The 14,949-nt window shown below is 41.8% G+C and overlaps 1 protein-coding gene across 1 annotated transcript in view; it reads left to right on the forward strand.

Annotated features, from left to right (window-relative positions):
• LOC147747552 (calcium-activated chloride channel regulator 1-like) overlaps nt 1-14,949 on the forward strand; it is a 371,942-nt gene that overhangs the window by 159,701 nt on the left and 197,292 nt on the right. The gene's annotated exons all lie outside the window — the stretch shown is intronic.

The following is a 14,949-nucleotide window of genomic DNA, read 5'->3' on the forward strand; positions in this document are numbered from 1 at the left end:
GCCTGCGCTAACCATTTAAAAACTTCTGCAAGACAGTTTTTGGCAATGTTCGGAGAGAAATCGGTTTTCTTCCTCGTGAAGAGGAGCTGGGTATCATCATCATAAGCTATGATCTGAGCACCCAGCTCCTCCGCCAGGTAAGTATAGGGCGTCATATAGACATTAAACAGAAGTGGGCTCAATGTTGAGCCCTGAGGGACCCCCAAAGTCAGACTTCTCGGTGTTGAGGAGAAAGGAGGCAGCCATACTTGCTGTGTTCTATTGGCTAGAAAGGATTCAATCCACTCCCACACCTGACCAGAGATGCCAATGTAAGACAACCGCGCCAAAAGTTGGCGGCGTGGCACGGTGTCAAATGCGGCAGAGAGGTCTAATAGCACCAGAGTCGCTCTGCCGCCGGCTTCCAGGCACTCTCTAACAGCCTCCGCAGACCTCAACCAGGGCTGTCTCGGTGCTATGAAAGGCCCTGAAACCTGCTGGCGGGGTGGAGGGCTCCAGAAGTCTCAACAAACTCAGAGAGCTGCTTGTGAGCGGCCTTCTCACACACCTTAGCCACAGCCGGGAGGAGTGAAATTGGGAGGTAACTCGCCGTTGTAGTGGGATTTAATGAAGGTTTTTTTTTAGCAGGGGGAGGAGTTTTGCCTGTTTCCACTAAGGCGGGACCGTGGTGGCCAGGAGGGACAGATTGACAATTTTTTTGACTTCCCGGTTAACTACCTCCACCACTGCCGCCAGTAACCTTGCTCAGCAGGGACCCGTAGGAGAGCCTGATTTAAGCAATTTAAGTAATGCGGGATGGGAGTAAATGTAGTCAAACAGGGGCAGACTGGATCAGAGTCTACGGCTGTCTGATGTGTATAGATCACCTGCATTTGAATAGCAGTACCAAAGCTATCCTGTATGGCTTAAATGTTATCAATAAAAAATCCAGAAAGCTGCTAACGCCAGTCGTTAGAGACAGGCGAAGCCATCTGTTCAGCACATGGATTCAGTGAGCTTTGAACTATAGCAAATATTTTTGGGGAATTATTGTTTGATCGGGCAATACACTCTGCAAAAAAGTGGCCTTTGGTCACCTTGACCACAGTGTAATAGTTATTTTGAGCCTTCCTGAGAGCTATTTTAGCTAGCGGACAATAGGCCTGTCTCCAACAGTCCTCAAGCTTTTTACAGGATTTTTTTAGTTCTTTTAATTCCTTTGAAAACCAAGGTTGGGACAGGGATTTTCCCTCTCTTTTATGACCCAGAGGTATGGAGAAATGCTCCACTGCTCTGGCCAGCCAATTATTAAATCCGCCAACCACTTTTAACAGACCCCCAAAGGTAGCCGGGTGAGTATCTGCCAGGACTCAATGCGAGGAGGGGGACTAGCCTCCAAAGTCTTCGTAGAAGAAACGGAGGGCTTAATGAACCAAGAGAAATGAATTAGAAAATGATCAGACCAAGAGACAGGGAGAGGATCTTGTACAGCTAAAGGAAAGTTGGAACACAGCCCATCAATGGTATGTTCCCCACTATGGGAAGGGGAATTAATCCATGTGTGTCAGATGCCTCTCTACAGTCAAAGTGAATATTGAAGTCACCGAGCAGTAGATAATTAAAATAGTGTAGGGCTCTAAGTACGATGGCTTCAACAAAAGTTTTTAGAAAAGAATTTGGGGGCCCAGGGGGACGATATAACAGCGTGGCTCCCAGTAAAAAAATGCAGAGAAATAGTAAGGGAGAATTCCAGCGCTTCTCCCTCCCTAAAATCCTGTGATTGTCCCTGAGTAAGAGTCCATTTTTCCCTGAAGACAACCGCAACCCCTCCTCCTCTGCCTATTTTGCGGTTGACCCTGGCAATTTTATACCCTGCAGGGATAGCCAAGGTGATGACCGGAGATGAACACTCATTGAGCCAGGTCTCTGTTATAAACAACAGATTTAACTGGCTATCTACCAACAGCTCAAAGATGTCAGAATCATGTTTAGCCACAGACCCAACATTAATCAAAGCCGCTTGAATACATTGAACAGACAGAGGGGCAGAAGGAATGTGACTGGGAATGGGAATAGAACCCACAGTATGGTTAAAGGGATGATTACAAGTCGGACAGATGCTAGACATATTATCCAGCACTGCCCATACATGGCCACACTTACTCAGAGACCCACCAATTGACCCCAGTTTCTCTCGGCCCCAGAACCTCCGTACTGAAGGCAAGTTAAATGGGAAACGGCCAGCATGGCTTGCACTGACGGCTTCCAGGACGCTGATGGGCACAGACGGGCTTGCCTTCGGTGCGTCTGTGGCGCGCCCGCTGCACACATCCGTGCAGCATCTGCACAACGTGCATGTTTTATAGCAGAATACCCCCCAACTACTAGAGCGCACCCTTCCCAAGATGGCGGCCCAGATTGTACCTCTGGTGTTTGCGTGGGGCGGAAATGCAAGTAAGCTGTCAATTTTAAAAAAGGGATATCAGGTTTGTAAAAAACAATAGCAGCAATAAAATATAAAAAATATGGCAGAATAGTGTGGACTAAATTCACTATCTCATCAGTTTCAAAGTTAGCAGCACATAAGCAGCAAGAGTGCGTAATGGCAGAATCAATATTCACACATCACCAACACTCCAGCCCAGGGGAAACAGCAACTGACTCCCCCTCTCACCTAAGGGGCTTGTATCCACGCAGCGCGCATGTTTTATAGCATAATACCGCCCAACTACTTGAGCGTGCCCTTCCCAAGATGGCGGCCTAGATTGTCACTCCGGAATTTCGATAGCTTTATCAAACCCCATAAAGCACCATAACTTAGAATGGTTAACAAGATTAAAATGAACGCATTTGAGATATCCATGAAGTTCAAATAAAAGTGGCTTTTACTTACCTTGGTGTACTTTCAAATTTATGGCTGCAAGGTATAGCATTGCTTAATGGTGCCAACCCCTTTACAGACCTCATATTGCATGTTTGAAAGTAAGCGTCTTTCCTCCGTCCATGACTGTAATCTGGCCAAGATTGTTCTGCCGGTCACCTTGATGAGCAAATCAAACAAGGAGTTTGGATGATAACACTTAAGGTCTCTGCAATTGCTTTTTTATACATTGGTACAATTAAAGAACTTAATGAGGTATCCAGCTTTCTACACCGGCAGACCTCTCTAAGAACATTTGTAAGGAGTGGGCCCCATAAATTCAAATTGGACTAAAAAAGGTCCACTGGGATCCTATTGGAGCCAGAGTTCTGAGGCCTTCCCCTGTGCTCTTGGCGATTGCTGGGAGCACCCTTTCTACAGAAATATCTGAATTAAAACCCAAGCCCTTGATGTAAAATTAGGGTTTCATCACCATTAACAACAGAAAAACCCATGCTGTGGGTTGGGTACCTGTAAATATTACTAACCTAGGTTACGCAATCTTCGGGACAAATTGCCGTCTGAGTTAGGAGCACCCACATCTTTGAAGAAGAGTCTATTGCCAAATTACTAAAAGGCCATACTATCATTTAAGTGACTCTCCTTCCTTCTTCTTTGATAACCTTACTTCTTTCTTTTAGGATAGTTCTATATTCCTATCTCAGTGGGAAAATCTCACATTTATCTCTATTGGGGTTATTTAGGGACTTTTTTAATGCTCTGTTTGCCCTAGTACAATTACCATCTCTGAGGTGGGGATTTACCCCTGCCCTGGAGCTCGCCAGTTTATCCTTTGAATGTTTTTAGATGTCAATAAATGCAGTGATTATACAGGAGTCAGTTACTTTATCATTTACACATACTTCAAAACTTCAGTTTTTTTCCTGAATCAAGCTGGTCAGGAATCACTCAGTATTAACCCTGCACCACTTAATGCCCCCCCCCCCCTGTGTGATCCAACCACATCAATATCCTTTACATAACCTGTGGACAGGAGACTGTGCCCTTTGTGATCAATGGTAAAAGATAGACTAAGGGGATTGCGATCAATGATTGGTGTCATATGGGTTTTAAAATTGATAACAATTATATGTAAACTTTTTGTTACCAAAATAAAATATGTAACTGTCTCTGTACATTCGCTTGTAAAAATATGCTTATATTCCAGGCAAATGGAACCGATTTCATTTGCAAAAAAAAATAATAATAATCCATATTTGTAAAGCATGAACATTTCACCCCTTAAGATTTTAAGGTGCTTGGGGCCTTCGGGAGATTAAATGAGCTATTGCCCAGAACCACATGATGCTGAGCTAAACTGCCGCTGGTGTTGGAGATTGAACCAAGAGCCCAGGCTCTGGAGTCATCTGCTCTGGCCGCTGCACCACACCTCTCCTAAAGACAAAGTAGCTCTTTAAAAAGACGAGTTTAATGCCTTACCATGTGAATCATGAGTGAAGTGGCAAAAATGTGCCTTGAATACCCCAGCCCATATAATATACTTTTCTACAACATACTCAATCCCAAAGGCTCCAACTCATTAGCTAATTGGTGGATTAAATTCACTCTGTCTGTGCGGTAAACATTATTATAAAAATTAACAATCAAGAGAGTAAAAACTTTGGTTACACTAAGGGACCTATTCCGATGTTGGACGGACCTGAGTCTGTCCGACATCGGTCAGGAGCCGTAACCGACCGACCTGCTGTGGTCGGTTATGGCCCTGCTAGTACGATGCCACTGAACCCTGTTCGGTCGCATTCGTATGGTTCACAATGCAAGCATGCATTCTGACCGGAAAGCATGCTTGCATTGTAAAATGCAGGGGTGCAGTTCATCCAATCACCCTGTGGCCGGCACCCCAAGGTGCCTGCCACTGGGTGCAGGGATCCATGGGGATCCATGGGGGCCCCCAGAGACAGTCTCTGACTGCCTTTTCGTGCTGGACACACCGGCATGAAAAGGTTGTGAAAAACTGCCATTGTACTCCCTCGGTCGTAAAGATTCGACCGGGGGAGTACTGGAGGATTTCCGGGTGGCAGACGGGCTCTCCGAGCTCATTGTAGGCCATCCGGAAATCCGAGTCGGATTCCTTACCGACCGAGCCCATCGTAATGGCTTGGTCGGAAAGGAATCTGTCCGACACATACCGATTCGGTCGGAAGGGCTCCGAACATAGTTCGGAGCCCTTCCGACCCGAATCAGAATCGGCCTCTAAGAATGATCAACTGATAGTGATGAGAAGTGAGCCTACCCTTAACCACTGATCCAAGAAATAGATGGAAACTGAAATAGATAAATTATCTTTGGCTCTGCCCACTGGAGATAAAAGCGCTTAGGTGAAAATTAACTTAAATCCATTTATATGCACAATCTATATTACCCAGGCTTCCGGCAAAGAAATGATAGAAAATTCATCAACCACACTAAACCACTTATGGATTTTGCGTCGCAGACCGGTTTTATTCCAGGATAGAAGGTTTATCTGAGAGTTATGCAATGTTGATGCAGCAAGTGGACACTTGACTGCAGAATGAGAAAACCGAATGACTCTATCTCGCCCCATGGAAACATAGGGATCCAGAGAAATCCAAGCAGATGCAGTAAAGTTCCCAGGGGAATCATATTCATAATTTATATGGATATCATTCCCTCTAGTTGATGCATAACAGGTTTGCCCTAGGAGAGCCACCAAATAGCTGTTAGATGCTAATTGATTTGATCTAACTGTGCTATCTATAGAAGGTTAGTTGTTGGGGGATCCCTATTTATTCATTTGGTTCCACCTATAGCATTACTTTTATTTATTTCATGTATTTATTTATTTTTATTTTGAAGGTTTTATATGGCGCGATCAAGACCCATGCGGGTATCAGAGCACTTTCCATGTCATACATATGAAGCAATAGTAAAAGTGGAAAACGAAAAATTAGCATAAAAGAATACAATTAAAGGTGATTCAGATATAAGGTGCTCAATAGTAGAGAACCAGCATTTAGGATACGGTGGTCAATAATACAGATTAATAATTGACATCTAGTTAAAAGTAAGTAATTCACGTGAATTTGGCCATGAAAAGCGCTTTTGCTTCTTTTATGAAGGCGGCAGGGGATGGGTTTGTTCTTGTTTCTGTGGGTAAAGCATTCCAGATCCTGGGAGCCATTCCAGAGAAGGCCCAGTTGTAAGTTCTTTCTAGGCAAATCGTTGTGGTTTCAGTAAAAGATTCTTGTAGCTTCTGGAAGATCTATTACCTGCAGATAGTACCAGTTTCTGAGCTAGGTAGCTCGGGGAATTGGGGTGTATGGCCTTGTGCGTCATACATGCTATTTTCAGGTGAATTCTAGCCTCAAATGGTAGCCAGTTGAGGGTTCTCAGGTCTGGTGATATGTGAGAGGATCTCTATGATCCTGTGATTAGTCTCACCATTAAATTGATAGCTGCTCTTAACATGGCTGTCGACAACCTAGGGAGGCCGCATAAGGTTACTGCCCCATATTCCACTCTTGGGATTACTAGGGTCTGGACTGCTTGTTTAAAGTTGTTTGCTGGCAAAAAGGGTTTCAGTTTTCTCAGTGTGTTCAGGTGGAAATGTGCTCCTTTTATGGAGGCGCTATTATGCTTCTGCATTTTTAGGTTTCTGTCCAGTGACACCCCTAGCGATTTCGCTGATTCAAGAATGAGCGGTTGCCCTTGGAGTTCTGTTAGGTGCTTCATCCATTTCAGGATCGTGGCTGATTTGTTGGGGGCGCATAGGAGGAACTTGGTTTTGAGGGCAGATAGTTTCAAATGGTTTTCCGCCAGCCATGTTTGAGTTTTTTGTAGTGTTGTGTTGAGAGCTTTGGTGTCCTCAAGTGAATGGATCTTGATGTAGAGTTGAGTGTCGTCTGCATACATATGGAAACGGACTTCTGAGAAACTAAGAAGTTTGATGAGAGGCTACATAAAAAGGATGAATAGTGTGGGGGAAACGGAAAATCCTTGCGGTACTCGTAACGTGACTGGCACGTGGTTGGACAAGGTTTGATTGACATTGAATCTTTGAGATCTATTTTGGAGGAAAGAGGTAAACCAGGTAAGCACAGACCCGGATATTCCCATTCTGAGTTTCAGGAGTTCTAGCAAGTTGTCGTGTTTGACGGTGTCAAATGCCGATGGCAAGTTGAGTAAAATTAGTATACAGGCTTTGTTTTGGTCAAAGATTTTTAGAGCATCGTCAATTATGTGTGTCATGGCTGATTCAGTACAGTGGTCTGCACGGAAGCCAGATAGGTATTGGTTAAGCAGGTTGAATTGATCAATGTGGTTGCTAAGTTGAGTGTGAACACATTTTTCCAGGAGCTTGGCTAGAGTGGGGATGTTGGATATTTGGGCGATAATTATTTAGGTCCTATAGGTCAGCTGTCTCTTTAGAATAGGGGATACCTGCCCTGTTATCAGGATATCTGGAAGGGTACCTTGACCGAGGGAGGTATTTATAATCTTCGTCCAGAGAGGTAGTACCAATGGGATGAAGTCTTTTAGATAGCTAGCAGGAAGTGGGTCTGTGAAGTGGTTGGAGGGATTCAGGGCGTTTAGCATCTTTAGTATAGAATCTTCACTATAAGTGTTGAATTAAGACCTGGATGCGTTGTTTTTCAGGTTGAATTTTGTGGAGCATTCGACTGAGGCAACTGTCAGGGGCAGTGTTGAGTTATTTTGCATAACCATCAGGGGTAAAAGATCCTTGAGTAAGTCAGTTTTTATGGAATCCAATTTTGTAGTGAAAAAGGAGGCAAATTCCTCACAATTAGGTAGGGTGTCAGGGGTAGCTTTGGGGTGAATGGGAGTACTCTTGGTTTGGGCTTTGATTAAATTGAATAGATTTTTGGGACGGTTTTTGGCTTGCTCCAGAAAGATCTTCTGATCTTTCTGAGGTAGGCGCTTCTGGTTATTCTTAGTAGTTTGAGGTGTTCGGCTGATGGAGCTGATCTCCATCGTCTTTTAATCAACCTTAGCGAGCGTCTGTCATAATTTAGCCTACCATCATACCAGGGTTTCCTCCATTGAGCTCTTTTTTAGTGTAGAAGATGATGTCATTAGTAATGTGACCTATGTTCAATGAGTAGTAGGGATCAGACATTGGGGTTTCAGGGTGAGATTTTAGTAAGTTGTATTTAAATCCTTTAGCTGCTTTTTTTTGTAAGGTTGGTAGGATAGTTTATGGAATAGGTGTGGTTGCCTATGCGGTCCATATTTAGGGCTAAAGTTTGTAAGACGGAGATGATCGGGTTGATGTGCCTGCTCTGTTATGCAATTTGGAGGTCTGATGTGTGGGACTTTCAGCTATCTATTGGTGGGTTAGGAGATGGGGCTGTTGACTGTTGACACCTATTGTGGTTGTATCAGTCTAAGATGGCCGCCCTATTTTATTATCTGGATCTGCACTTGTAATGTAGTTATCTTTCTATTTCTATTAAGTGTCCTCTAGGGTGAGGTCCTTTTTCTCTGTTTATCTCAATAGTGGAGATTAGTCCTTTTTTATTTCAGGTAGATAATGCTCTGGATAAGTCCTATGTTTCTTTCTATTTACACCAGGATTAATGTCCATTATCCATGTTTATAACTAATGCAGCCATTTTGTGTATTTTGTTGGGCAGTTTAGCTTCTTCCACCGATTAAAGAATATGCGTTTCAAATACAGCTGACTTATTTTAGCATTATCTTAGCATTAAGAGGCGAAAAATGATTTGGGAAATTCAATATACTCTTCCTGGAATCACATGAGGTGTTTTAAGACTTTCAAGCCTTTTCTATTAAACAGTTCCTTGAATTCATAAAAAAACCCTTGCAGTAGCGCTATATTCTCAGAAGGCCTACAACAGGGTTCATTTAGGCACAATAATCTCCACTTCACCAGCACTGGAAACCTAAAATCCGAAATATTACAGTCAACAACATTTTTTTTTTGCTGTCTCCCCACCAATTGGACTCCTTGCACTGTAATACGACCTTGTGAGAGACTATTGATGCTAACCACAGTATTACTCAACCAATGCAATACTTTATTTTTAAGGTACGCCCAGCTATCTTTATGGGCCTGAGCCAAAGTAAGTAGGTTTGCTAATACCAGTACATAGGGAGTTGTTTATAGTGCAAGATCCAGATTGGGCAAGTTATGCATTTATGGGTGAGCTTCAAAAGTCAGTCCTGGTTTTTGCAAAGTTTCTTCAGCCTTATTGAAGGACAGATAAAGCCACCTTACTAGTCTCTTGCCAATAAGAATCCTTTGATGAAATGACATGGGGGATATGCTGTTTTCCCAAATCAGTATCCAGGTTTGTGGGCTACTTGGGAGGCTTAAGTCAACTACTATCATTTCCAACCCACTGAGACTGTTTTAAAGGAGCTGGATTTAATCTTTCACAAGTCCTTGAAGACAAAATATCAAGGACAGGAACTTATCAGTGGTAACCTTGTCAAGAGACATTGTAACCACACAGAGTTTGCAGGTGAGAATTAGATTCCCCCCTCATAGAGTGAATCAGAAAAATTCTGCTACTTTCCTACACTGCCCATTTCTTCTTACCAGGCAGTGGATAGGTTTTATCTGGGGGAAGTTGGACTCACAAATTCTCCTACTCTGGCCCTCCTTTCCTTTCTGCACTGTACCCCACACAGTAATGCATTGAGGGCCTTGTGTAAATTAGCCCCTAAATACTGTTTGGCCTCCAATCTGCCCTCCACAGCTGAAATTTCCTTATTAATGGTACCCATCATAATGACAGAATTTGATTCTTTACCTTCCATTCCATTGGGCTTCTGTTTGCCCATCTCTGTCTATTTACAAGACTGAGCTCCAAGAAACCACAGGGCAAAGAGAGAAATATGGACCTGACAGCCTCCTCTAGGTTCCTATGGGCACAAAGGGTCCCACCTGTGGTCTGGTATTCACCTGGGTACACACCTGATCATGGCCCACATACATCTGGCAACCACAGGGTCAAGAAGGAAAGATGGCCCTTACAGCCACCTCCGGGCTCCAATGGCACAAAAGGGCACACCCATGGCCTGGTATTCACTCAGGTACATGCCTTAGGCAAAGGCCCACATGCATCCAGCACCACAGTTTTTCTAGCATGTTTTAATAATGCTAAATTAAGCCGGATCCCGTTCAGAGTCCCTCTCCCTGGTAAGTCCAAGTATAAATATGCCCAAGGCAATATGACCAAAGAAATTCCAGGTAAACCATGTAAAGCCTGGAATAAAATGTAAAAAGCACAAACCACTCCAGGAAAACCACACAAAATAAGGAAACATTAAATAAACTATGTGTTTAAAATCCCACCTATTTTTCTTGCAAATGTAAAATAAAATACAAACAAATCCCCCATTCAAAAATAGAAACTCAACTTGTAATGCAAAACATGTAAAAGAAAATGCAAAAAACCCACAGAAAAACCCTCTGTCAAAAGAATAATTCCTCAGGTAAAGTCTAAGAAGCAAATAAAAATAGGTAAAAATTGCTAAAATAGAACAGACTGTCTAATAATAAAATTTCTTATACAGTAAATCAGATTTAAGACTGGCGCTTGTACTTTATATACTACAACACAAACTCACACTTACAATAACCTACAAAAATATAAAAATACAAATACTAACCTAACTAACAATATAGCTCCTCTGTTTAAGACAAATCAAGTATAGAAAATAGATTAAAGTTAATCTTACTTTTATTGAGTACAGTAATGAGGATCCGCTAAACTGCAGAGCCACTGACATCCAAAAACAATGAAACAGTCACTAAAATGAAGCAAGTGGTTAAAAAATGGTAGAATAAAGAAAGTGCAAACATACTTTCTGAATATGCAAACCAATGGACACAATAAATTCAAAATTACTATTTGTTTTAAACTCTCGAAAAGATATCAAAGATATAAATATAGATATTTTTTTATTTTTTATAACATTCAAATTATAAAAATGTAAATATATACTTAAAAGTACTGCTTAATGCAAAACCATATATAATATTTTGTAATATATATAATATAAAAAATGAAAATTATAATTTTAAGTTAAATGTCTAGAAAAACCTTGCCAACATGTATATACAAAAAATAATCTTATTTTTATTTAAAAAAATGTAAATATGTCTTTAGAAACAAAACTGATAGAATAAGCTGTATTTTTATTTTTTCAATGTGCAAAAATAATAAATGTGCACATTTTTTTTAAAGAAAGTTTGTCATGACAAAACAAAACGACATTAAATTCCAATTTACCAACATGACCGCTCAAAACACTATTTATATCCTAGCATTAAGTATTTCCACTTTAAACCTAACCACATTTAGGAGAGTGCTGTACTTTTAGCTATTCCCACTCCGCACATAACAACCTTTGGCAAAGTGGTGGACATGGGGCAAGGGGTGGGGTTGCATCTCAAGAGCTTAATAAGAATTTACCATTGGAGCGGCAAAGCTGCTTGCTTGAATAGTGTCCAAATCGACCTTTCTTGAGAGAGCTAGGGACTGTTTTTTCAAAATGAGTTTGATGCCTCAATCAATCAATCAAATTAAGTTTATAAAGGGCATGGTTGCACTAACCAGTGCGTCCCCACGCTGCAACAAGGTCCTGTGCCAAGCAAAAAACATAACAGTGAGAGATCAAACAATGGAATTATCAGATGGAAAGAGCCACATCTTGAGCTCTTTCCGGAAGATCTTCTCGGATGATTCCATCTGAAGCCCCATTGGAAGTTTATTCCAATAGGAGGCCGCTAGGAAACAGAAAAAGCGGCCACCCATCCGGGCTCGCCTGATGGTAGGTATGCGAACCAGACCCGTACCGCCAGATCTTAGACCGCGCGTAGGAATATACAGGATGAGAAAATCGTTCCGTGAAATAATAACTTCCTGCCTTACGACATAGACTATCTTTGTACAGCTATATACACCATATCCCTAATCTGGGTTTCCCATCGACTTTAACAGGCAGTCGACCTCCGCGGGGTCTCTAATAGTAAGCACTTTGTTTTGCCACATAATTTTAAGCATGGCCGGAAACTTCATTTGCACTTGAGCCTCCCTGGAGCGTAGTTCATTCATTTTAGAACCAAGTTCCCACTGCCTCTGAACAGTTCTTTTCCCCAGATCAAAGCGAATCTGATAGGTCACATCTCCAAATTTTAACTGCAGCTCTTCCAATGCTTGCCCCAACACCAACTCCTTAACTGAAAAGGTTTGGAAGTTCACCAAAATTCTTCTAGGTGCTTTCCTTCCTGGGTGAAGCCTGTAGGGGTCTCTGTGAACTCTGCAGTTCTTTATCCCAGTCAATGTCCAATCTATTTGGAAACATGTCTCCCAATAACTTACAAATGTGACCTTTATTGTCTGACCCTTCAACATGTTGGGAGACCCCTAAAATGGGAACGTTGTTTCACCTAGCATGTATTTCAAGCCTTTCCATATCCTCTTGTAGGGACTTATTCTCCTCTCTGAGGCCAGCTATTTCCTTGGCATTGACTCCCGTGACCTCCCCCAACGCCTTCACCTCCTCCTCCAGTGCTGACATACATAAGGCAATCCCATCAATCTTCTGCTCCAAGTTTCCGCATTTTATTTGAATCTCTTTCTGATTCTGTTCTGAGGTTTCAAACCTCAGGAGAAAAACCACAGCTAGGCACTTTGCCAGAAAAGGATCATTTTTCACTGTGAAATTGTGTTGTGTCCACGTTGTGTTTTGCGCTGTTTCCTGTCGCAGGCACGAGGTCTACCCAAACTAGTGAGGTACCATTTTTCTCTGAAGACTTTCGGGAATGCGGGGTGGGTGGACATTTGTAGATCCATGCAGATTCCAGAACTTTCCACAAAAGAAATGTGAGGAAAATGTTTGTTTTTTTACAATTTTGTTAGGTTTGCAAGGGATTCTGGGTAACAGAACATGGTGCGAGCCAGTCAAGTCATCACATCCTGGATTCCACTGAGTGTCTAGTTCTAAAAATGTTATAGGTTTCCTAGGTGCTGGCAGAGCTAGGGTTAAAAAACTACAGCTAGGCACTTTGCTAAAAAAGAGTCGAGAATTCTTTATTTGTTTTTTTACAACCATCTAAAATAAAACTTAAAATATATTACAATATAAGTTAATAAAAATGTTTACGATAAAATACATCATTATATCTGGATATGTGAAAAATAGGTCCTTCTCATTAATAACCATGTTCACAAGTTCGCAGTAGAGTGCATCATTAAATCTAGATCTGTACAGGGTTTTCCAACTCATTAGTAAACATTTTCACAGGTTCAGTGTCCGCTTTTTTTAAGAGCGTGTCAATCAAAGTTAGTAACTTTACACCACGACAAATTAAAAAGGTTGATATTCCCTCCGCCCAGCAGGTAATGGTCTGCCGACATGTATGAATATTAAGCTCTTTTACAAATGGTTTTAAAAGCGTTCTTCTCGCTTCACTGACTGTAGGACAAACACACATCACATGGCATAAGCACTCCTTATGATATCCACACAGTCTGCAAGTTAAGTTGTGATAATTCCCTTTCCAACTTGGTTGCAGATCCTTTGTTTCGTATACTCCAAACCGATACAGCATATACTTATTTTTTAGGAAAAATCTGAAGTGAGCTGCTAAATAGTCTTGCAGTTTTAGTTTTACATAAAAAGGTATCATTGTCCACGAATTACGTCTTTTTGCCACTACTTTTTTGTCGTCCAGGAAAGATAGTTTTTTTGCAGCGCCATTGCACACTCTATTAAAAGCCACCCTTTCCATCTTACTGTCCCATGCCTCTTCAATGTCCAATTCCACCAGAGCTGTTCTTAGGTGTGCACTTCATGAATACGGGGTTTTTTGGTTGAACTGGGCCCTTATTTCTGTCCAGCATGAATTATTCAAGGTACCGGGTTCCGAAGAGCGAAGTTTCCAACACAATGTCACAAAAACAGATTTTCTCTGGAATTTCTGGTTTTGAAGTCCAAACTCAAGGCAAATTTGGGCTGGTGACACTTCTCTAGGGAGCTTAAAAATGGCTTTATACACTTTTGTCTGTAAGTCATTTAAAATGTAAAATTCCCGGCCATGCCATATTTGCAATCCGTAGGCCATAGCTGGGAGTAATTGTGCTGCCATTGCTTTTAAAAGATGACTATAAGACGGTCAACTCAATTTTGGTTGTAGCTGTTTATAAGCAAAAATTAAGGTTTGTGCCTTTGCTTTTATTACATTTTTCTGAGCCGTAAAGGACATACATCACCCTAAATGTATGCCCAAGTACTTGTAAGTGCCAACTTCCTCTATCTCCTTACCCTTGGCGAACCACTTGAATTTTTTTGATCTAGGGCCTACTAAACGCACCACCTTTGTTTTTTTCCTATTTATATCCAGCCCCTGAAGGTCTAAGTAGTTAGTCAGGTGGTCAATGACTCTTTGTAATCCAGTAGGGGTTTGTTTTAGGATCACAATGTTGTCTGCGTATTGCAGATACTGTATGTGGTCCTCTGCCAATTTCGGGGATGACCATTTACTTTTGACAAGTGGTTGTTCAGATCTGCAAGGTACAAGTTAAAAAGGCTTGGGGCCAAACCACACCCCTGTTTCAGACCATTTTTATTTCAATCTTGGATGATGCAATGCTACCATCTCCCAGCTTCACCTGGGTCCAAGTTTTGCGGTGGAAGGCTACTATGGAGTTAGTTGCTGCGGTACCCCTATCCTTTCAATTTTGCCCATAGTCGTTCACGTGGGACTCTGTCGAAGGCCGATTTTAAGTCTATATAACATACACATAGACCTGATTTCTTTAGGATTGCTTTTTCTGTAAGAGGTGCTATGGGTGCCAAATTTGAGCTTGTACTCATTCCTTGCCTAAAACCGGTTTGGTATTTGGGAATAATACATTTCTCCTCCATCCATTCCTGTAAATGCAGTAATAAACATGAAGCATAAAGTTTTGCATCAACATCCGTCAAGGCTATGAGTCTGTAATTAATAGGCTCATTGCGATCACTCTTTTTATATATAGGAAGAAATATTCTCCCTCCCCATGAGTTAATGA

The sequence above is a fragment of the Lissotriton vulgaris genome, chromosome 1_1, assembly GCF_964263255.1.
Source record: "Lissotriton vulgaris chromosome 1_1, aLisVul1.2, whole genome shotgun sequence".
Classification (NCBI taxonomy): Eukaryota; Metazoa; Chordata; class Amphibia; order Caudata; family Salamandridae; genus Lissotriton; species Lissotriton vulgaris.